The 22,553-nt window shown below is 49.4% G+C and overlaps 5 non-coding genes across 5 annotated transcripts; 3 read left to right on the plus strand and 2 right to left on the minus strand.

Annotated features, from left to right (window-relative positions):
- Positions 1–465: 465 nt before the first annotated feature.
- On the minus strand, positions 466–538 carry trnat-ugu (transfer RNA threonine (anticodon UGU)). Its single transcript has one exon. It is a non-coding gene; the product is annotated as a tRNA-Thr (tRNA).
- Positions 539–10,329: 9,791 nt separating this feature from the next.
- trnat-ugu (transfer RNA threonine (anticodon UGU)) lies at positions 10,330–10,402 on the plus strand. The gene has a single exon. It is a non-coding gene; the product is annotated as a tRNA-Thr (tRNA).
- Positions 10,403–17,586: 7,184 nt separating this feature from the next.
- Positions 17,587–17,659, minus strand: trnat-ugu (transfer RNA threonine (anticodon UGU)). Its single transcript has one exon. It is a non-coding gene; the product is annotated as a tRNA-Thr (tRNA).
- Positions 17,660–19,145: 1,486 nt separating this feature from the next.
- trnat-agu (transfer RNA threonine (anticodon AGU)) lies at positions 19,146–19,218 on the plus strand. Its single transcript has one exon. It is a non-coding gene; the product is annotated as a tRNA-Thr (tRNA).
- Positions 19,219–19,550: 332 nt separating this feature from the next.
- Positions 19,551–19,623, plus strand: trnat-agu (transfer RNA threonine (anticodon AGU)). The gene has a single exon. It is a non-coding gene; the product is annotated as a tRNA-Thr (tRNA).
- Positions 19,624–22,553: the final 2,930 nt, after the last annotated feature.

Genomic DNA, 22,553 nt, shown 5'->3' on the forward strand with positions numbered 1-22,553 from the left:
TCCAGTCTGAGCACAAATATTTGTTTTAGATTCATTCCTGGAATGTGGCCGTCGCTCTCTGCTCCCACTCTCCCTTCCACCTTCCTCCTCTCCTCCCTCTCTCCCCTTTCACTCTCTTTCTTTTCCCATTCCTTTTAGACTCTACTCTTCTCCCTCTCTTTCTCCTTCCTCACTCTCTCCCCTCTCCCTTTTTCCTTCCTCTCCTGTCTTTCCCAGAGCAGCTGGCTCCATAGCTCAATCTCTCACTCTCTGGAGCCAGAAGGGGGAGGGGGAAAGGAGAGGGGAGCATGTCAGTAGTTATTACATCAATAGTCCACGAGGTGGGGCTCTATTTGAGGAAGAGAGAGGAGAGAAATTAGAACAGGGGAGTCTGTCATTCCAGGGTCGGTCTCAGAGCTGTTTACTATTAAAAATTAAACCCCTGGTTAATTGATGGCAAATTTAAATACTGAGCTAATTTTGAGTAGGCCCCAGTGAGATTTGAACCCACAACCCCTGGTTTACAAGACCAGTGCTCGAACCCCTGAGCTATGGAGCCACCTGTAACACTTGGTGTCAAATTTCTATCCCATAATCCTCCTGTGGAGCACCTTGGGACGTTTCACTACGTTAAAGGCGCTATATAAATATACATTATTGTTGGTGTTCCCTCTGTCTCTCCTCTTCCCCGTCTCTCTCTCACTCCTTCCCCTCACTCTCCCCTTCCCCTCACTCTCCCCTTCCCTCTCTCTCACTCGTTCCCCTCACTCTCCCCTTCCCTCTCTCTCACTCCTTCCCCTCACTCTCCCCTTCCCTCTCTCTCACTCCTTCCCCTCACTCTCCCCTTCCCTCTCTCTCACTCCTTCCCTCTCTCTCACTCCTTCCCCTCACTCTCCCCTTCATAGAAACATAGAAACATAGAAACATAGAAACATAGAAACATAGAAAATAGGTGCAGGAGCAGGCCATTCAGCCCTTCTAGCCTGCACCGCCATTCAATGAGTTCATGGCTGAACATGAAACTTCAGTACCCCCTTCCTGCTTTCTCGCCATAACCCTTGATCCCCCGAGTAGTAAGGACTTCATCTAACTCCCTTTTGAATATATTTAGTGAATTGGCCTCAACTACTTTCTGTGGTAGAGAATTCCACAGGTTCACCACTCTCTGGGTGAAGAAGTTTCTCCTCATCTCGGTCCTAAATGGCTTACCCCTTATCCTCAGACTGTGACCCCTGGTTCTGGACTTCCCCAACATTGGGAACATTCTTTCTGCATCTAACCTGTCTAAACCCGTCAGAATTTTAAACGTTTCTATGAGGTCCCCTCTCATTCTTCTGAACTCCAGTGAATACAAGCCCAATTGATCCAATCTTTCTTGATAGGTCAGTCCCGCCATCCCGGGAATCAGTCTGGTGAACCTTCGCTGCACTCCCTCAATAGCAAGAATGTCCTTCCTCAAGTTAGGAGACCAAAACTGTACACAATACTCCAGGTGTGGCCTCACCAAGGCCCTGTACAACTGTAGCAACACCTCCCTGCCCCTGTATTCAAATCCCCTCGCTATGAAGGCCAACATGCCATTTGCTTTCTTAACCGCCTGCTGTACCTGCATGCCAACCTTCAATGACTGATGTACCATGACACCCAGGTCTCGTTGCACCTTCCCTTTTCCTAATCTGTCACCATTCAGATAATAGTCTGTCTCTCTGTTTTTACCACCAAAGTGGATAACCTCACATTTATCCACATTATACTTCATCTGCCATGCATTTGCCCACTCACCTAACCTATCCAAGTCACTCTGCAGCCTAATAGCATCCTCCTCGCAGCTCACACTGCCACCCAACTTAGTATCATCCGCAAATTTGGAGATACTGCATTTAATCCCCTCGTCTAAATCATTAATGTACAATGTAAACAGCTGGGGCCCCAGCACAGAACCTTGCGGCACTCCACTAGTCACTGCCTGCCATTCTGAAAAGTACCCGTTTACTCCTACTCTTTGCTTCCTGTCTGACAACCAGTTCTCAATCCACGTCAGCACACTACCCCCAATCCCATGTGCTTTAACTTTGCACATTAATCTCTTGTGTGGGACCTTGTCGAAAGCCTTCTGAAAGTCCAAATATACCACATCAACTGGTTCTCCTTTGTCCACTTTACTGGAAACATCCTCAAAAAATTCCAGAAGATTTGTCAAGCATGATTTCCCTTTCACAAATCCATGCTGACTTGGACCTATCATGTCACCATTTTCCAGATGCACTGCTATGACATCCTTAATAATTGATTCCATCATTTTACCCACTACTGAGGTCAGGCTGACCGGTCTATAATTCCCTGTTTTCTCTCTCCCTCCTTTTTTAAAAAGTGGGGTTACATTGGCTACCCTCCACTCCATAGGAACTGATCCAGAGTCAATGGAATGTTGGAAAATGACTGTCAATGCATCCGCTATTTCCAAGGCCACCTCCTTAAGTACTCTAGGATGCAGGCCATCAGGCCCTGGGGATTTATCTGCCTTCAATCCCATCAATTTCCCCAACACAATTTCCCGACTAATAAAGATTTCCCTCAGTTCCTCTTCCTTACTAGACCCTCTGACCCCTTTTATATCCGGAAGGTTGTTTGTATCCTCCTTAGTGAATACCGAACCAAAGTACTTGTTCAATTGATCCGCCATTTCTTTGTTCCCCGTTATGACTTCCCCTGATTCTGACTGCAGGGGACCTATGTTTGTCTTCACCAACCTTTTTCTCTTTACATACCTATAGAAACTTTTGCAATCCGCCTTAATGTTCCCTGCAAGCTTCTTCTCGTACTCCATTTTCCCTGTCCTAATCAAACCCTTTGTCCTCCTCTGCTGAGTTCTAAATTTCTCCCAGTCCCCAGGTTCGCTGCTATTTCTGGCCAATTTGTATGCCACTTCCTTGGCTTTAATACTATCCCTGATTTCCCTAGATAGCCACGGTTGAGCCACCTTCCCCTTTTTATTTTTACGCCAGACAGGAATGTACAATTGTTGTACTTCATCCATGCGGTCTCTAAATGTCTGCCATTGCCCATCCACAGTCAACCCCCTAAGTATCATTCGCCAATCTATCCTAGCCAATTCTCGCCTCATACCTTCAAAGTTACCCTTCTTTAAGTTCTGGACCATGGTCTCTGAATTTACTGTTTCATTCTCCATCCTAATGCAGAATTCCACCATATTATGGTCACTCTTCCCCAAGGGGCCTCGCACAATGAGATTGCTAATTAATCCTCTCTCATTACACAACACCCAGTCTAAGATGGCCTCCCCCCTAGTTGGTTCCTCAACATATTGGTCTAGAAAACCATCCCTTATGCACTCCAGGAAATCCTCCTCCACCGTATTGCTTCCAGTTTGGCTAGCCCAATCTATGTGCATATTAAAGTCACCCATTATAACTGCTACACCTTTATTGCATGCACCCCTAATTTCCTGTTTGATGCCCTCCCCAACATCCCTATTACTGTTTGGAGGTCTGTACACAACTCCTACTAACGTTTTTTGCCCTTTGGTGTTCTGCAGCTCTACCCATATAGATTCCACATCATCCAAGCTAATGTCTTTCCTAACTATTGCATTAATCTCCTCTTTAACCAGCAATGCTACCCCACCTCCTTTTCCTTTTATTCTATCCTTCCTGAATGTTGAATACCCCTGAATGTTGAGTTCCCAGCCCTGATCATCCTGGAGCCACGTCTCCGTAATCCCAATCACATCATATTTGTTAACATCTATTTGCACAATTAATTCATCCACCTTATTGCGGATACTCCTTGCATTAAGACACAAAGCCTTCAGGCTTGTTTTATTAACACCCTTTGTCCTTTTAGAATTTTGCTGTACAGTGGCCCTTTTTGTTCTTTGCCTTGGGTTTCTCTGCCCTACACTTTTCCTCATCTCCTTTCTGTCTTTTGCTTTTGGCTCCTTTTTGTTTCCCTCTGTCTCCCTGCATTGGTTCCCATCCCCCTGCCATATTAGTTTAAATCCTCCCCAACAGCACTAGCAAACACTCCCCCGAGGACATTGGTTCCAGTCCTGCCCAGGTGCAGACCGTCCGGTTTGTACTGGTCCCACCTCCCCCAGAACCGGTCCCAATGCCCCAGGAATTTGAATCCCTCCCTGCTGCACCACTGCTCAAGCCACGTATTCATCTGCGCTATCCTGCGATTCCTACTCTGACTATCACGTGGCACTGGTAGCAATCCCGAGATTACTACTTTTGAGGTCCTACTTTTTAATTTAGCTCCTAGCTCCTTAAATTCGTTTCGTAGGACCTCATCCCTTTTTTTGCCTATGTCGTTGGTACCAATGTGCACCACGACAACTGGCTGTTCTCCCTCCCATTTCAGAATGTCCTGCACCCGCTCCGAGACATCCTTGACCCTTGCACCAGGGAGGCAACATACCATCCTGGAGTCTCGGTTGCGGCCGCAGAAACGCCTATCTATTCCCCTCACAATTGAATCCCCTATCACTATCGCTCTCCCACTCTTTTTCTTGCCCTCCTGTGCAGCAGAGCCAGCCACGGTGCCATGAACTTGGCTGCTGCTGCCCTCCCCTGATGAGTCATTCCCCTCAACAGTACCCAAAGCGGTGTATCTGTTTTGCAGGGGGATGACCGCAGGGGACCCCTGCACTACCTTCCTTGCTCTACTCTTCCTGCTGGTCTTCCATTCCCTATCTGGCTGTGGACCCTTTCCCTGCGGTAAGACCAACTCACTACACGTGATACTCACGTCATTCTCAGCATCGTGGATGCTCCAGAGTGAATCCACCCTCAGCTCCAATTCCGTAACGCGGACCGTCAGGAGCTGGAGGCGGATACACTTCCCGCACACATAGTCGTCAGGGACACCGGAAGCGTCCCTGAGTTCCCACATGGTACAGGAGGAGCATAACACCCGACCGAGCTCTCCTGCCATGACTTAACCCTTAGATACACTTAAACTGGTAATAACAATGTTAAAAGTTACTGACCAATATAAGAAGAAAAAGAAAAACTACTCACCAATCACCAGCCAATCACTTACCCCCTAGGCTGTGACGTCACCTTTGTATCTTTGCCTTCTCCCTGTAGCTGCACCGGCACGCCTCTCGCCGACCCCGGACTCGCGCTGCTCCGAGCTCCCGCCTCCTCGACTGACTGCTCCGAGCTCCCGCTGGCCTTTATAGGCCTCTCGCCGACCCCGGACTCGCGCTGCTCCGAGCTCCCGCCTCCTCGACTGACTGCTCCGAGCTCCCGCTGGCCTTTATAGGCCTCTCGCCGACCCCGGACTCGCGCTGCTCCGAGCTCCCGCCTCCTCGACTGACTGCTCCGAGCTCCCGCTGGCCTTTATAGGCCTCTCGCCGACCCCGGACTCGCGCTGCTCCGAGCTCCCGCCTCCTCTCTCTCACTCCTTCCCCTCACTCTCCCCTTCCCTCTCTCTCACTCGTTCCCCTCACTCTCCCCTTCCCTCTCTCTCACTCCTTCCCCTCACTCTCCCCTTCCCTCTCTCTCACTCCTTCCCCTCACTCTCCCCTTCCCTCTCTCTCACTCCTTCCACTCACTCTCCCCTTCCCTCTCTCTCACTCCTTCCCCTCACTCTCCCCTTCCCTCTCTCTCACTCCTTCCCCTCACTCTCCCCTTCCCTCTCTCTCACTCCTTCCCCTCACTCTCCCCTTCCCTCTCTCTCATTCCTTCCCCTCACTCTCCCCATTCCCTCTCTCTCACTCCTTCCCCTCACTCTCCCCTTCCCTCTCTCTCACTCCTTCCCCTCACTCCTTCCCCTCACTCTCCCCTTCCCTCTCTCTCATTCCTTCCCCTCACTCTCCCCTTCCCTCTCTCTCACTCCTTCCCCTCACTCTCCCCTTCCCTCTCTCTCATTCCTTCCCCTCACTCTCCCCTTCCCTCTCTCTCACTCCTTCCCCTCACTCTCCCCTTCTCTCTCTCTCACTCCTTCCCCTCACTCTCCCCTTCCCTCTCTCTCACTCCTTCCCCTCACTCTCCCCTTCCCTCTCTCTCACTCCTTCCCCTCACTCTCCCCTTCCCTCTCTCTCACTCCTTCCCCTCACTCTCCCCTTCCCTCTCTCTCACTCCTTCCCCTCACTCTCCCCTTCCCTCTCTCTCACTCCTTCCACTCACTCTCCCCTTCCCTCTCTCTCACTCCTTCCCCTCACTCTCCCCTTCCCTCTCTCTCATTCCTTCCCCTCACTCTCCCCTTCCCTCTCTCTCACTCCTTCCCCTCACTCTCCCCTTCCCTCTCTCTCACTCCTTCCCCTCACTCTCCCCTCCCCTCTCTCTCACTCCTTCCCCTCACTCTCCCCTTCCCTCTCTCTCACTCCTTCCACTCACTCTCCCCTTCCCTCTCTCTCACTCCTTCCCCTCACTCTCCCCTTCCCTCTCTCTCACTCCTTCCCTCTCTCTCACTCCTTCCCCTCACTCTCCCCTTCCCTCTCTCTCACTCCTTCCCCTCACTCTCCCCTTCCCTCTCTCTCACTCCTTCCCCTCACTCTCCCCTTCTCTCTCTCTCACTCCTTCCCCTCACTCTCCCCTTCCCTCTCTCTCACTCCTTCCCCTCACTCTCCCCTTCCCTCTCTCTTCCTCTAATAGAGCCCCACCTAGTGGACTATGGATGTAATAACAACTACTGACACATTCCTCTCTCTCTCCATCTCTCTCTCTCTCTCTCCCCTTCCCCCTCTCACTCTCTCCTTCCCTCTCTACATCTTTTTAGCCCTCTCTCCCTTTCCCGCTATCTCGCTTTCCCCGTCTCTCACTCCATCCCCTTTCACTCCCCCTCTCTCCTCTTCCCTCTCTACTTTCATTCTCTCCCCACTTCTTCCGCTCTCTCTCCTTCCTCCTCTATCTTCCCCCTCTCTCCCCTTCCCCCTCTCTTTCCCCTTCCCCCTCTCTCTCACTCCTTCCACACTCTCTTTTCCCTTCCCCTCTCTTTCCTGCTCCTTCCCCTGTCTTTCTCAGGGCAGGTGGCTCCATAGCTCAGGGGTTAGAGCACTGATCTCAATTAACCAGAAGTTGTGAGTTCAAATCTCACTGGGGCCTACTCAAAATTAGCTCAGTATTTAAATTCACTGTCAATTGACAAGGGGTTTAATTATAGATATTAAACAGCACTAAGACTGACCCTGGAACAACCGGCCACTATCTTGCTTTTCCCGTCTCTCACTCATTCCTCTCTCTCTCTCTATCCCCTCACCTTCATCTCCCACTTCCCTTCCCTTGCTCTACCCAACCCCTTTGAGTGAGAAGGAGAGAGATTGAGGCGGAGAGAGATTGAGGCAGAGTGTGACTGAGTTGCCTTGGGATAGAAACATAGAAACATAGAAAATAGGTGCAGGAGTAGGCCATTCGGCCCTTCTAGCCTGCACCGCCATTCAATGAGTTCATGGCTGAACATTCAACTTCAGTACCCCATTCCTGCTTTCTCGCCATACCCCTTGATCCCCCGAGTAGTAAGGACCTCATCTAACTCCTTTTTGAATATATTTAGTGAATTGGCCTCAACAACTTTCTGTGGTAGAGAATTCCACAGGTTCACCACTCTCTGGGTGAAGAAGTTCCTCCTCATCTCGGTCCTAAATGGCTTCCCCCTTATCCTTAGACTGTGACCCCTGGTTCTGGACTTCCCCAACATTGGGAACATTCTTCCTGCATCTAACCTGTCTAACCCCGTCAGAATTTTAAATGTTTCTATGAGGTCCCCTCTCATTCTTCTGAACTCCAGTGAATACAAGCCCAGTTGATCCAGTCTTTCTTGATAGGTCAGTCCCGCCATCCCGGGAATCAGTCTGGTGAACCTTCGCTGCACTCCCTCAATAGCAAGAATGTCCTTCCTCAGGTTAGCAGACCAAAACTGTACACAATACTTTTACTACGTGAAAGACCCGATATATCGATGTTGAGAGGCGAATATTGAAGAGACGGAGGCAGGAGTCTGGGGGATGAGACACAATCTGAGCGTTTCACTGACCCCTCCTCATTCTTCAAACACACAGCACTAACTTGGAACAGAGGAGACCTCATTGAGGTGTACAGAATATTGAGGGGCCTGGACATAGTGGATAGTTCGGGTCTATTTCCATTGGTGGAGGGGTCGATTACGAGGGGGCATAGTTTTAAAGTGGTTGCTGGAAGGTTTAGAGGGGATTTGAGTGGGGGGGGCCTCTTTACGCAGAGGGTTGTGGGGATCTGGAACTCGCTGCCTGGAAGAGTGGTGGATGCAGAAATCCTCAGCACTTTTAAGAGATGGTTGGATGGGCACTTGAAGTGCAGTAACCTGCAGGGTTACGGACCTAGAGCTGGTAATTGGGGATTCGACTGGATGACCTTTTGTTGGACGGAGCAAATACGATGGTAAGTACTGCAGGGAATCGAATACGGCCCGGGTGTGATCTCCTGGACTAGTGTCGATCGCCTGGATGGGTCGGAGAGGAATTTTCCCAGATTTTTTCTCCCTAAATTGGCCTGGGTTTTTATCTGTTTTTTGCCTGTCCTAGGAGGTCACAGGGCTCCGGTTGGGGTGGAGTGTAGGATGTTTCAGTGTAAGGGGTGTCGCAGTTGTGTGGGGCGGACTGGTTGGGCTGGGTGCTCTATACCTGTCCGCCATTGTTCATAGGTTGATATGTAACCTTCAGGGCTACTGACCAAGGGCCATGTGGCTCTGATGAAATGCATCCCAGGGTATTAAAAGAGATGGCGGAAGTTATAGCAGATACATTCGTTATAATCTACCAAAATTCTCTGGACTCTGGGGAGGTACCAGCGGATTGGAAAGCAGCTAATGTAACGCCTCTGTTTAAAAAAGGGGGCAGACAAAAGGCAGGTAACTATAGGCCGGTTAGTTTAACATCTGTCATGGGAAAATGCTTGGAACTATCATTAAGGAAGAAATAGCGGGACATCTAGATAGGAATAGTGCAATCAAGCAGATGCAGCATGGATTCATGAAGGGGAAATCATGTTTAACTAATTTACTGGAATTCTTTGAGGATATAACGAGCATGGTGGATAGAGGTGTACCGATGGATGTGGTGTATTTAGATTTTCAAAAGGCATTCGATGCCACACAAAAGGTTACTGCAGAAGATAGAGGTACGCGGAGTCAGAGGAAATGTATTAGCATGGATCGAAAATTGGCTGGCGAACAGAAAGCAGAGAGTCGGGATAATTGGGTCCTTTTTGGGTTGGAAATCGGTGGTTAGTGGTGTGCCACAGGGATCGGTGCTGGGACCACAACTGTTTACAATATACATAGATGACCTGGAAGAGGGGACAGAGTGTAGTGTAACAATATTTGCAGATGACACAAAGATTAGTGGGAAAGCGGGTTGTGTAGAGGACACAGAGAGGCTGCAAAGAGATTTGGGTAGATTAAGCGAATGGGCTAAGGTTTGGCAGATGGAATACAATGTCGGAAAGTGTGAGGTCATCCACCTTGGGAAAAAAAACAGTAAAAGGGAATATTATTTGAATGGGGAGAAATTACAACATGCTGCGGTGCAGAGGGACCTGGGGGTCCTTGTGCATGAAACCCAAAAAGTTAGTTTGCAGGTGCAGCAGGGAATCAGGAAGGAGAATTGAATGTTGGCCTTCATTGCGAGAGGGATGGAGTACAAAAGCAGGGAGGTCCTGCTGCAACTGTATAGGGTATGGGTGAGGCCGCACCTGGAGTACTGCGTGCAGTTTTGGTCACCTTAAGGAAGGATATACTAGCTTTGGAGGGGGTACAGAGACGATTCACTAGGCTGATTCCGGAGATGAGGGGGTTACCTTATGATGATAGATTGAGTAGACTGGGTCTTTACACGTTGGAGTTCAGAAGGATGAGGGGTGATCTTATAGAAACATTTAAAATAATGAGAGGGATAGACAAGATAGAGGCGGAGAGGTTGTTTCCACTGGTCGGGGAGAGTAGAACTAGGGGGCACAGCCTCAAAATACGGGGGAGCCAATTTAAAACCGAGTTGAGAAGGAATTTCTTCTCCCAGAGGGTTGTGAATCTGTGGAATTCTCTGCCCAAGGAAGCAGTTGAGGCTAGCTCATTGAATGTATTCAAAGTCACAGATAGATAGATTTTTAACCAATAAGGGAATTAAGGGTTACGGGGAGCGGGCGGGTAAGTGGAGCTGAGTCCACGGCCAGATCAGCCGTGATCTTATTGAATGGCGGAGCAGGCTCGAGGGGCTAGATGGCCTACTCCTGTTCCTAATTCTTGTCTTCTTTGTCGGCCAGCGTGGACACAATGGGCCGAAATGGCCTCCTTCTGCGCTGGAAGTTTCTATGTTTATAACTGGGGAGTGACTCACAAACCAAGGCAGGTGGCTCCATAGCTCAGGGGTTAGAGCACTGGTCTTGTAAACCAGGGGTCGTGAGTTCAAATCTCACTGGGGTCTCCTCAAAATTAAAATGGAAATTTAAATTCACCGTCAATTAAAAAACAGGTTTCCTGTGATCAAGCACCACCCAGTGAACTCCTGATGTATAATGAAAATGGACTATTTTCTTGACTGAAGCAGGCCCCCGAGGTGCATGAAACCCTGAAAAAATGTGTGCGTTCCCATCAAGCCAAAGTGAGTAGCACAGTGCATGTGCCTGCCATCTTGGTCCAGAAACAAAGTGAGCAATGTCAATGTCTGTGGAACTGAACCCAGCCAGAGTCAGCACCGACAGTGGAGGGGAACCAGTGAGTGCAGAACTGAACCCAGCCAGAATCAGCATCTTCGGTGGAGGAGAGGGAGAGAATAAAAGCTCACGGGGTTGGGGGTGGTATATTAGCATGGCTAGAGGATTGGCTGACTGACAGGAAACAGAGAGTCGGGATAAATGGTTCATTCTCGGGTTGGCAATCAGGAACTAGTGGGCTGCCGCAGGGATCAGTGCCGGGACCCCAACTATTTACAATCTGTATTAACGACTGGGAGGAAGGGACTGAGTGTAACGTAGCCAAGTTTGCCAATGATACAAAGATGGGAGGAGGGGCAAAGTGTGAGGAGGACACACAGGATCTGCAAGGGGACATGGACGGGCTAAGTGAGTCGGCAAGAATTTGACAGATGTAGTATAATGTTGGAAAGTGTGAGGTCATGCACTTTGGCAGAAAAAAAATCAAAGAGCAAGTTGCTATTTAAATGGAGAAAGATTGCAAAGTGCTGCAGTACAGCGGGACCTGGGGGTTACTTGTGCATGAAACACAAAAGGTTAGTATGCAGTGCAGCAAGTGATCAGGAAGGCCAATGGTATCTTGGCCTTTATTGCAAAGGGGATGGAGTATAAAAGCAGGGAAGTCTTGCTACAGTTATACAGGGTATTGGTGAGGCCACACCTGGAGTACTGCGTGCAGTTTTGGTTTCCATATTTGCGAAAGGATACACTTGCTTTGGAGGCAGTTCAGAGAAGGTTCACTCGGTTGATTCCGGGGATGAGGGGGTTGACTTATGAGGAAAGGTTGAGGAGGTTGGGCCTCTACTCATTGGAATTCAGAAGAATGAGAGGTGATCTTATCGAAACATATAAGATTATGAGGGGGCTCGACAAGGTGGATGCAGAGAGGATGTTTCCACTGATGGGGGAGACTAGAACTAGGGGGCATGATCTTAGGATAAGGGGCCACCCATTTAAAACTGAGATGAGGAGGAACTTCTTCTCTCAGAGGGTTGTAAATCTGTGGAATTCTCTGCCTCAGAGAGCTGTGGAAGCTGGGACATTGAATACATTTAAGACAGAGATAGACAGTTTCTTAACCGATAAGGGGTAAGGGGGCGGGCAGGGAAGTGGAGCTGAGTCCATGATCGGATCAGCCATGATCGTATTAAATGGCGGAGCCGGCTCGAGGGGCCGTATGGCCTTCTCCTGCTCCTATTTCTTATGTTCTTATTTGTCGTCTCTTATCAGACTGGCTCTGAGTGCTACATGCAATTGTGAATCATGTTGTTCAGTGCTGTGATCTTTGCCTTAGTCTCTAAGTCGCTCTGTTCCCAAAATATTAGCTTTCCTATCTCTTCCCCAGAGACTTCTAGCCAAAATGTTATGTATTGTAACTGCTGAACTCTGCTGTCTTTGTTCTGTGTTACTAAGGTTAATGATGAATTAACCATCAGGCTTAATTCGTTACCCACATAAGCAACTGTTGCCCACAATAGACAATAATCCACATCGTAAGGTAGAGGAACTGCACCGATTCCTCAGACCATCCTAATACTGATGAGCCCTCTTAATCTGTCTGCTCTTTGCCTGCGACAACTCTCTACCCCTTACACAGGACTTCCCTGCTTTTATACTCCATCCCCTTTGCAATAAAGGCTAACATTCCATTGGCCCTGCCTGATCACTTGCTGTACCTGCATACTAACCTTTTGTGTTTCACGCACAAGTAACCCCCAGGTCCCGCTGTACTGCGGCACTTTGCAATCTTTCTCCGTTTGAATTATAATTTGCTTTTCTATTATTTCTGCCAAAGTGGATCACCTCACATTTTCCCACGTTATGCTCCATCTGCCAAATTTCCTGAGTTAAATTTCATCTGCCACGAGCCTGCCCATTTCGCCGGCCTCTCTATGTTTTCCTGAAGTCTGTCCCTCTCTTCCTCACTGTCCACGATCAATTGGCGACGAGATCCAACACCGCCTCCAGTGCGCCAGTGCAGCCTTCGGCCGCCTGAAGAAGAGAGTGTTTGAAGACCAGGCCCTCAAATCCACCACCCAGCTCATGGTCTACAGGGCTGTAGTAATAGCCGCCCTCCTGTATGGCTCAGAGACGGGAACCATGTACAGCAGACACCTCAAGTCGCTGGAGAAATACCACCAACGATGTCTCCGCAAGATCCTGCAAATCCCCTGGGAGGGCAGACGCACCAACGTTAGCGTCCTCGACCAGGCCCAACATCCCCAGCATCGAAGCACTGACCACACTCGACCAGCTCCGCTGGGCAGGGCCACATTGTCCCGCATGGCCCCCAGACACGAGACTCCCCAAAGCAAGCGCTCGACTCGGAACTCCTTCACGGGCAAACGAGCCCAAAGTGGGCAGAGGAAACGTTACAAGGGACACCAAAGTGGGGCTATCGAGCTCTGTTATAATTAAAGGGGTTTAAGAATGGATCTGAGAATTAAAAGGAGCTGACATTGGCTTTTGTCGTGGTCAACTTGCGAAGGGTGTTTAAAGGGCAGTAACATATCAGAATGATTAATTATTGCAAGCTGTGTAACCTGAAGACAATTACAGGAGGCCCAACTGTTGAACCACAGGGAGCCCAGAGGGGCAGCTAAACAGGCCAAGAGGTCAAAAGTGACACAGTGGAAACACTCCGTCGGGTCAAGGCGAGAGGGATAAGGTAACATTCCAATGTGCTGATGCACTCGTGGAACACAGTGAGGTTTGTGGGAAAGCAGGAATGGGGTACTGAAGTTGCATGTTCAGCCATGAACTCATTGAATGGTGGTGCAGGCTCGAAGGGCCGAATGGCCTACTCCTGCACCTATTTTCTATGTTTTCTATGTTTCCATATTTCTACCGGGGACAGACATGGTTTCGTACCTTTATTTTGAGTGACCAGGGTTTTGACTATTCAAATCAATGTATATCTCATGTATTGAATGTCCGGCCATTATAGGCCGAGGAACTGCATAAAAACCCTGTGTTTTCTTTGTTCAGGGAGAGCAAGTCAGGACAGCTCAGCAACAGGTTGATTGCAGCCATGACACACTCTTGCAACAAATTAAAAACTCTTTGAGTCTTCGAACCCAGAGCTGGTGTTGACTGTTTACTTTAAATTCTGCACTACAGACATCCTCAAAGCCTCCCTGATAAAGCGCAACATCCCCACCGACACTGCGGCACTTTGCAATCTTTCTCCATTTAAAACACTGAACATTCCTGGAATGATAATGCACAGAAGGAGGCCGTTCTGCCCATTGAGTGCGTGCTGGGTCTGTGACAGAGCGATGCAATTAATCCCACTCCCCCCGCTGCTCTTTGCCCCGTAGCTCAGCAAATTGTTCCCCTTCAACTTTAACAGGCAGATACAGCAAGCAAGTAAGAGGGTGGTGTGGTTCTGGAACTCACGGCCTGAAAGGGTGGTAGAGGCAGAAACCCTCATCACATTTAAAAAGTACTTGAAGTGCCGTAACCTGCAGGGCTGCGGACCGAGAGCTAGAAAGTGGGATTAGGCTGGGTAACTCTTGGTCGGCCGGCACGGATACGATGGGCCGAATGGCCTTCCGTGCCGTAGATTTCTCTGATTCTCAATCTCTCGCCACTTCTCCGCCTCAATCATTGTCTCGATCACACTCTCTCTCTCTCTCTCTACCTCACTCTCTCTCTCACTCTGTCTCTCCCTCTCTCGCTCTGTCGCCCTCTATCACTCTCTCTCTTTCTATCTCCCTGCTCTTCTAACGGAAGCTCTTGTGATCGGTGATGTCACTGGGAAGAGCACCCTGGGAAGCCATGTTTTAATGAAGTCATCACCGTGGGCGGCCATGTTTTAATGATGCCATCACCCAGGGCGGAAATGTTTTAATGCTGTCACCAACCTGGGCGGCCATGTTTTAATGATGTCACCACGCTGGATGGCCATGTTTTAATGATGTCATCACCCTGGGTGGCAATGTTTTAATGATGTCACCACCCTGGGTGGCCATGTTTTAATGATGTCACCACCCTGGGCGGCCATGTTTTAATGATCTCACCATTCTGGGCAGCCATGGTCTAATGATGTCACTACCCTGGGCGGCCATGTTTTAATGATCTCACCATTCTGGGCGGCCATGGTCTAATGATGTCACCACCCTGGGCGGCCATGTTTTAATGATGTCACCACCCTGGATAGCCATGTTTTAATGATGTCATCACCCTGGGTGGCCATGTTTTATTGATGTCACCACCCTGGGTGGCCATGTTTTAATGATGTCACCACCCTGGGTGGTCATGTTTTAATGTTGTCACCACCCTGGGTGGCCATGTTTTAATGATGTCACCACCCTGGGTGGCCATGTTTTAATGATCTCACCACCCTGCGTGGCCATGTTTTAATGATGTCACCACCCTGGGTGGCCATGTTTTAATGATCTCACCACCCTGGGCAGCCATGGTCTAATGATGTCACCATCCTGGGCGGCCATGTTTTAATGATGTCATTGCCCGAAGCGTGACCTCTTCCTTCAATGTAAATATGACCTGCTCCGGAACTTGAGAGGATAGGAAGGGCCTGATGAACCGAATGGCCTCCTGCTGTGCCGTAGATTTCTCTGATGCTCAATCTTGGCTCCTGTTTCTGAGCTCTCCGTCAATCGGCAACATGCTGACTCCGTCAACACGACCCACTCGCTCATACTTTACAAACTGCCCACGGCATTTTCCCTTCACATCCCCAGTCTGTATCCCACCTTTTCCACACCCAGTCTCAGAGCCACCCGTATATAACCCGATATTTCACACGTCCTGCCTTTATTCCCAGGATGTGATGAAGGATAAAATGAACCAGTTGGTGTTTTTACCCATAATGCATCCCCCGGCCCTGTGTTTGACCCCTGGGGGTCACTCTGTAAATTACCCACGTTTATTAAACTTATCGCTTATCCCAATGGGGGTTTGAATTCACAATCCTCAGGAGTCCCAAACTCGAAAACACACCTCGAACCCGCGACCATAACCGTTCTGTCACACTCCCCACATCAGGGCAGCAGTCCCCAACACATGCTTTAACCTGAATAACACTGTTTCTCCATTGCTCACATTGCTTTTGGCTCACTAATCAAACAGCTTGGCTTCCCCAGATCCAACATTAAACATCATGAGACAGATAGAGATAGAGATAGAGATAGAGATAGAGATAGAGATAGAGATAGAGATAGAGATAGAGATAGAGATAGAGAGAGAGATAGAGATAGAGAGAGAGATGGGGAGATAGAGATAGAGCTAGAGAGAGAGATGGGGAGAGAGAGAGAGATGGGGAGAGAGAGAGAGATGGGGAGAGAGAGAGAGAGAGATGGGGAGAGAGAGAGAGAGAGATGGGGAGAGAGAGAGAGATGGGGAGAGGGAGAAAGATGGAGAGAGAGAGAGAGATGGAGAGATGGAGAGAGAGAGAGAGATGGAGAGAGAGAGAGAGATGGAGAGAAATGGAGAGAGAGAGAGAGATGGAGAGAAATGGAGAGAGATGGAGAGATGGAGAGAGAGAGAGAGATGGAGAGAGAGAGAGGGAGAGAGAGAGAGGGAGAGAGACAGAGACACAGAAAGACAGAATGAAACAGAGATTGATGCATAGCACTAACTGGGGAATGGCCCAGAGCCCAAGGCAGGTAACTCCACAGCTCAGGGTTAGAGCACTGGTCTAATAAACCAGCGGTCATGAATTCAAATCTCACTGGAGCCTTCTCAAAATTAGCTCCCATCATTGCTCAAATTCATTGTCAATTCACAGGGATCTTAGTTATAAATGTTAAACAGCTCTGTGACCCACCCTGGAACAGCTTGTTTCTCTTTCTGCCTTTCCCCTCTCTTGACCTTGTTCACTCTCACCCTTTCTCCCTCTCTCATTGCCTGTCGCTCTGCCCTCGAAGTCACTCCGTCTCTGCCATTCGGCCCCTCGAACCTGTTGGAGAGAATGCAGAAAATATTGACCAGGATTTTAGGCTCTTGCGGAGACATCGTTGGTGGTATTTCTCCAGCGACTTGAGCTGTCTGCTGTACATGGTCTATGTCTCTGAGCCATACAGGAGGGCGGCTATTACTACAGCCCTGTAGACCATGAGCTCGGTGGTAGGTTTGAGGGCCTGGTCTTCAAACACTCTTTTCCTCAGGCGGCCGAAGGCTGCACTGACGCACTGGAGGCGGTGTTGGATCTGGTGGTCAATGCCTGCCCTTGTTGATAAGAGACTCCCGAGGTTTGGGGAATGGTCCCCGGTGTCCAGGGCCGCGCCGTGGACCTTGCTGACTGGGGGGCAGTGCTGTGCGGCGAGGACAGGCTGCTGGAGGACCTTTGTCTTACGGATGTTTAGTGTAAGGCCCGAGCTCTCGGCCGCCTCGGTGAAGATGTTGACGATGACTTGGAGATCAGCCTCTGAATGTGAGCAGACGCAGGCGTCGTCCGCGTACTGTAGCTCGACGACAGAGGTTGGGGTGGTCTTGGACCTGGCCTGGAGACAGCGAAGGTTGAACAGGTTCCCACTGGTTCTGTAGTTTAGTTCCACTCCAGCGGGGAGCTTGTTGACTGTGAGGTGGAGCACGGCAGCGAGGAATATTGAGACCCACGGCAATATGGTTGAATCTTAACTGCCCCTGTGAAACGGTCAAGTGAGACCCTCAGTTGTGTTCAAGAAGGCTGCTCACCACGACCTTCTCCAGGGGCAATTAGGGATGGGCAATAAATGCCGGCCTGGCCAGCGACGGCCATATCCCGCAACGAATCTAAAACAAATATCGGTGGCTCTCAGACTGGATATGAAGAAGACTTGGTCACAGACTGGTCACAGAAAGTGAAAGTGCTCTGGGCTGTATTTAACCTGTGATGCAAGTCGGTTCCTGTTGATGGTGTCGGCCTGTCGCCGATTGACAGCGAGTTCAGGAACAGAAGACAAAATTGAGTAGGCCCCAGTGAGATTTGAACCCATGACCCCTGGTTTACAAGACCAGTGCTCTAACCCCTGAGCTATGGAGCCACCTGTAACACCAGCTCATGTTTGCTTCTTACTATTGTTAACAAGGAGGTGGGGCCTGAATAATCATTCTCGGTGATTCATCCCTGTACAATCATAACAACATAATAAATAGGAGCGGGAGAAAGTTAGAGAGTGAGAGAGAGAGACAGAGAGAGAGAGAAACATAGAAACATAGAAAATAGGTGCAGGAGTAGGCCATTCGGCCCTTCGAGCCTGCACCACCATTCAATGAGTTCATGGCTGAACATGAAACTTCAGTACCCCATTCCTGCTTTCTCGCCATAACCCTTGATCCCCCGAGTAGTAAGGACCTCATCTAACTCCCTTTTGAATATATTTAGTGAATTGGCCTCAACTACTTTCTGTGGTAGAGAATTCCACAGGTTCACCACTCTCTGGGTGAAGAAGTTTCTCCTCATCTCGGTCATAAATGGCTTACCCCTTATCCTCAGACTGTGACCCCTGGTTCTGGACTTCCCCAACATTGGGAACATTCTTCCTGCATCTAACCTGTCTAAACCCGTCTGAATTTTAAACGTTTCTATGAGGTCCCCTCTCATTCTTCTGAACTCCAGTGAATACAAGCCCAGTTGATCCAGTCTTTCTTGATATGTCAATCCCACCATCCCGGGAATCAGTCTGGTGAATCTTCGCTGCACTCCCTCAATAGCAAGAATGTCCTTCCTCAAGTTAGGAGACCAAAACTGTACACAATACTCCAGGTGTGGCCTCACCAAGGCCCTGTACAACTGTAGCAACACCTCCCTGCCCCTGTACTCAAATCCCCTCGCTATGAAGGCCAACATGCCATTTGCTTTCTTAACCGCCTGCTGTACCTGCATGCCAACCTTCAATGACTGATGTACCATGACACCCAGGTCTCATTGCACCTTCCCTTTTCCTAATCTGTCACCATTCAGATAATAGTCTGTCTCTCTGTTTTTACCACCAAAGTGGATAATCTCACATTTATCCACATTATACTTCATCTGCCATGCATTTGCTCACTCACCTAACCTATCCAAGTCACTCTGCAGCCTCATAGCATCCTCCTCGCAGCTCACACTGCCACCCAACTTAGTGTCATCCGCAAATTTGGAGATACTACATTTAATTCCCTCGTCTACATCATTAATGTACAGTGTAAACAGCTGGGGCCCCAGCACAGAACCTTGCGGTACCCCACTAGTCACTGCCTGCCATTCTGAAAAGTACCCATTTACTCCGATTCTTTGCTTCCTGAGTGACAACCAGTTCTCAATCCAGAGAGACAGAGAGACAGAGAGATTGGGACAGAGTGTGACTGAGTTGCCTTGGGATGTTTTACTACGTGAAAGACCCGATATATCAATGTTGAGAAGTGAATATTGAAGAGACGGAGGCAGGAGTCTGGGGGATGAGACACAATCTGAGTGTTTCACTGACCCCTCCTCATTCTTCAAACACACAGCACTAACTGGGGAATGACCCACATACCACGGCAGGTGGCTCCATAGCTCAGGGGTTAGAGCACTGGTCTAGTAAACCAGGGGTCGTGGGTTCAAATCTCACTGGGGCCTACTCAAAATTAGCTCAGTATTTAAATATCTTTTTCACTTTACAAGAGATTCTCTCTCACTCCTTCTCCCCTTCCCCATCATGACCCGTTCTACATCTTTTTTCCCACTATCTCGCTTTTCCCCCCTCTCTCACTCATTCCCCTCACCCGCCTTCCCCCTCCCTCGTCTCAACCGCTCTCCTTACACGTCTCACCCCTTCCACTCTCTCTTTCCCTTCCCCTTCCCCCCTTCCACTCTCTCTTCCCTGTCTCCTCTTTCCCCTCTCTCTCACTCCTTCCCCTCTCTCTCTCTCTCTCCTTCCTGCTCCTTCCCACTGTCTTTCCCGAGCAGGTGGCTCCATAGCTCAGGGGTTAGAGCACTGGTCTAGTAAACCAGGGGTCGTGGGTTCAAATCTCACTGGGGCCTACTCAAACTTAGTTTAGTATTTAAATGCTCATTCTTGCCCACTCTTTCTGCCTTTGCCTTTTCCTTTCAGATTCTCTCTCTCCCCCTCCCCCCTTTCAATTTCTCACTCCTTCCCTCTTTCTTCCTCGCAGTCTCTCCTTCCTCCTCTCTCTCTCTCCCCTTCCCCCTCTCACTCACACTCCTTCAGGAAAAGCATAATTTGGTCAGACAGAGTCAGCATGGATTTATGAAGTCATGTTTGACTAATTTGTTGGAATTCTTTGAGGATGTAACCAACAGGTTGGACAAAGGGGAACTCATTTTAAGAGTGGAAGCAAGTCTTCCTCGATTCCGAGGGGCTGCCTGTGATGATGATGTTAGAAACAGAGAGTGAGAGAGTTGGGAAAGGAAATAATCCCACTTGGCCCAGTGTATCCGTGCCGGCCGACCAAGAGCGACTCAGCCTAATCCCACTTTCCAGCTCTCGGTCCGGAGCCCTGTAGGTTACGGCACTTTAAGTGCACATCCAAGTACTTTTTAAATGTGGTAATCTTTTAATATGGACGAGAAGGAGCCTGTTGTTCCAGGGTCAGTCTGGGAGCTGTTTAATATTTATAAATAAAGCCCTTGTTAATTGACAGTAAATTTAAATACTGAGCTAATTTTGAGTAGGCCCCAGTGAGATTTGAACCCCTGGTTTAACTGGACCTTAACCCCTGAGCTATGGAGCCACCTGCCCTGGGCTGTGGGTCATTCCCAAGGCAACTCAGTCACTCTCTGCCCAATCTCTCTGTCTCTCTGGCTCTCTGTCGCTCTCTCCTTTCTCCTGCTCCTATTTCTTATGTTCCAATGATTGCTCAGGGATGAATCACCGAGAATGATTATATTCGGGCCCCACCTCCTTGTTAACAATAGTAAGAAGCAAACAGGAGCTGGTGTTACAGGTGTTAGATTCATTTAGATTCACTCCTGGGATATGGCCCAGGGGTTAGAGCACTGGTTTCTTAACTCAAGAGTTGTGGGTTCAAATCTCACTGGGTCCTACTTAAAATTTGCTCAGTATTTAAATTAACAAGGGGTTTAATTATAAATATTAAACAGCTCCGAAACTGACCCTGGAACAACAGGCTCCAAATCTTTCTCTGCCCTCCCCATCTACACAACCTGTTACTACATTTTTCTCGTGAGAGACAACGAAGCAGACAGAGAATGTGAGAGACAGGGAGATGGAGAGACAGACAGAAAGAGAGAGCGAGAGACAGAGAGATTGGGACAGAGTGTGACTGAGTTGCCTCGGGATGTTTTACTACATGAAAGACCCGATATATCGATGTTGAGAGGCGAATATTGAAGAGACGGAGGCAGGAGTCTGGGGGATGAGACTCTCCACTCCCTCTCTCTCCCCTTCCCCCTCTCTATTTCCTTCCCTCTCTACCCGTCCTCTCCCTTTCCCCCGCTCCATTTCTTTCCTCCTCTATCTCCCCTGTGTACCGCCCTCTCTCTCCCCTCCACTCACTCTCCTTCTGCCTTTCTCTCCCCTTCCCCTTCCCTCCTCTCTCTCCCCTTCCTCTCCCTTTCCTTCCCCCTCACTCTCTCCCTTTTCCCTTCTGACTCTCCCTTTCTCTCTTCCCTTCCAATCTCTCACTCGCCTTCCCCTCTCTCTCTCTCCCTTCCCATCTCTCTCTCCCTTCCCATCACTAGCTCCCCTTCCCCTCCATCTTTCTCCCCTCCCGTCTCTTGCTCCCCTTCCTCTCTCTCTCTCCTTTCCCATCTCTCGCTCCCCTTCCCCTCTCTCTCCCCTCCCATCTCTCACTCCCCTTCCCATCTCTCACTCCCCTTCCCATCTCTAGCTCCCCTTCCCCTCTCTCTCTCTCCCCTTCCCCTCTCTCTCTCTCTTCCCTTCCCCTCTCTCTTGCTCCCCTTCCCCTCTCTCTCTCTCCCCTTTCCCTACTCGCTCTCACTTTCCCTTTACACTTTTCACTCTCTCCCTCTGCCTTTCTCCCCTCTCTCCCCTCCGCCTCTCTCTCTCTACCTTTCCCACTCACGAGACAGAGAGAAAGTAAAAAAGATACAGAGCGAGAGTGACACAGAGAGAGAGAGAGGGACAGAGAGAGATTGAGCTAGAGTGTGACTGAGTTGCCTTCGGCTATTTTATCTCCCTCCCTTCCCCTTCACTCTCTCTTCCCCCTCGCTCCCTTTTCCCGTCTCTCTCTCTCACTCCTTCCCCTCTCACAACCCCCTCTCACTCTCCCCTTCCCCTCTCCCTTCTCACTCTCCACTTCCCTCTCTGTCTATCTCCCCTTCCCCTCTCTTCCCTTCCCTCTCCCTTTCCCCCACTCTCTCACCGTATCATTCACTCTCGCCTTCCCCCTCTATCTCTCGCCTTCCTCTCTCCCTCAATCCCCTTCTCTCTCTCTCCTTTTCCCTCTCTCCTCCCTTCCCCCTCAAGAGACAGCGAGAAAGTGAACAACAGAGAGAAAGAGAGAGAGAGAGAGCGAGAGACACAGAGAGCCAGCACAGAGCAGGTGGCTCCATAGTAGCAACATCTTTGTCTGTATGTATAACCAAGTTCAGTCTTTGACATCAGCCGTTGCTTTTAATGGGTCATGTGTTACCACTTGCCTTCCCCCTCCCAGGTAGTCCAAACGTTTTTACTTTAAAACAGTTTGTTTGTGGTCTCTTCCTGTGCCTTATTCCAAGAAAAAAGGTGTACACTTACAGGTGAGAGAGACACAGAGAGAGAGAGAGAGACAATGAATCAGACAGAGAATGTGAGAGACAGAGAGATGGAGAGACAGACAGACTGGGAGAGAAAGATAGAGAGACAGAGAGAGACAGAGAGACAGAGAGATTGAGTTGCCTTGGGATGTTTTACTACGTGAAAGACCCGATATATCGATGTTGAGAGGCGAATATTGAAGAGACGGAGGCAGGAGTCTGGGGGATGAGAC

The sequence above is a fragment of the Pristiophorus japonicus genome, unplaced genomic scaffold (genome assembly GCF_044704955.1).
Source record: "Pristiophorus japonicus isolate sPriJap1 unplaced genomic scaffold, sPriJap1.hap1 HAP1_SCAFFOLD_1237, whole genome shotgun sequence".
In the NCBI taxonomy this organism is placed as follows: Eukaryota; Metazoa; Chordata; class Chondrichthyes; family Pristiophoridae; genus Pristiophorus; species Pristiophorus japonicus.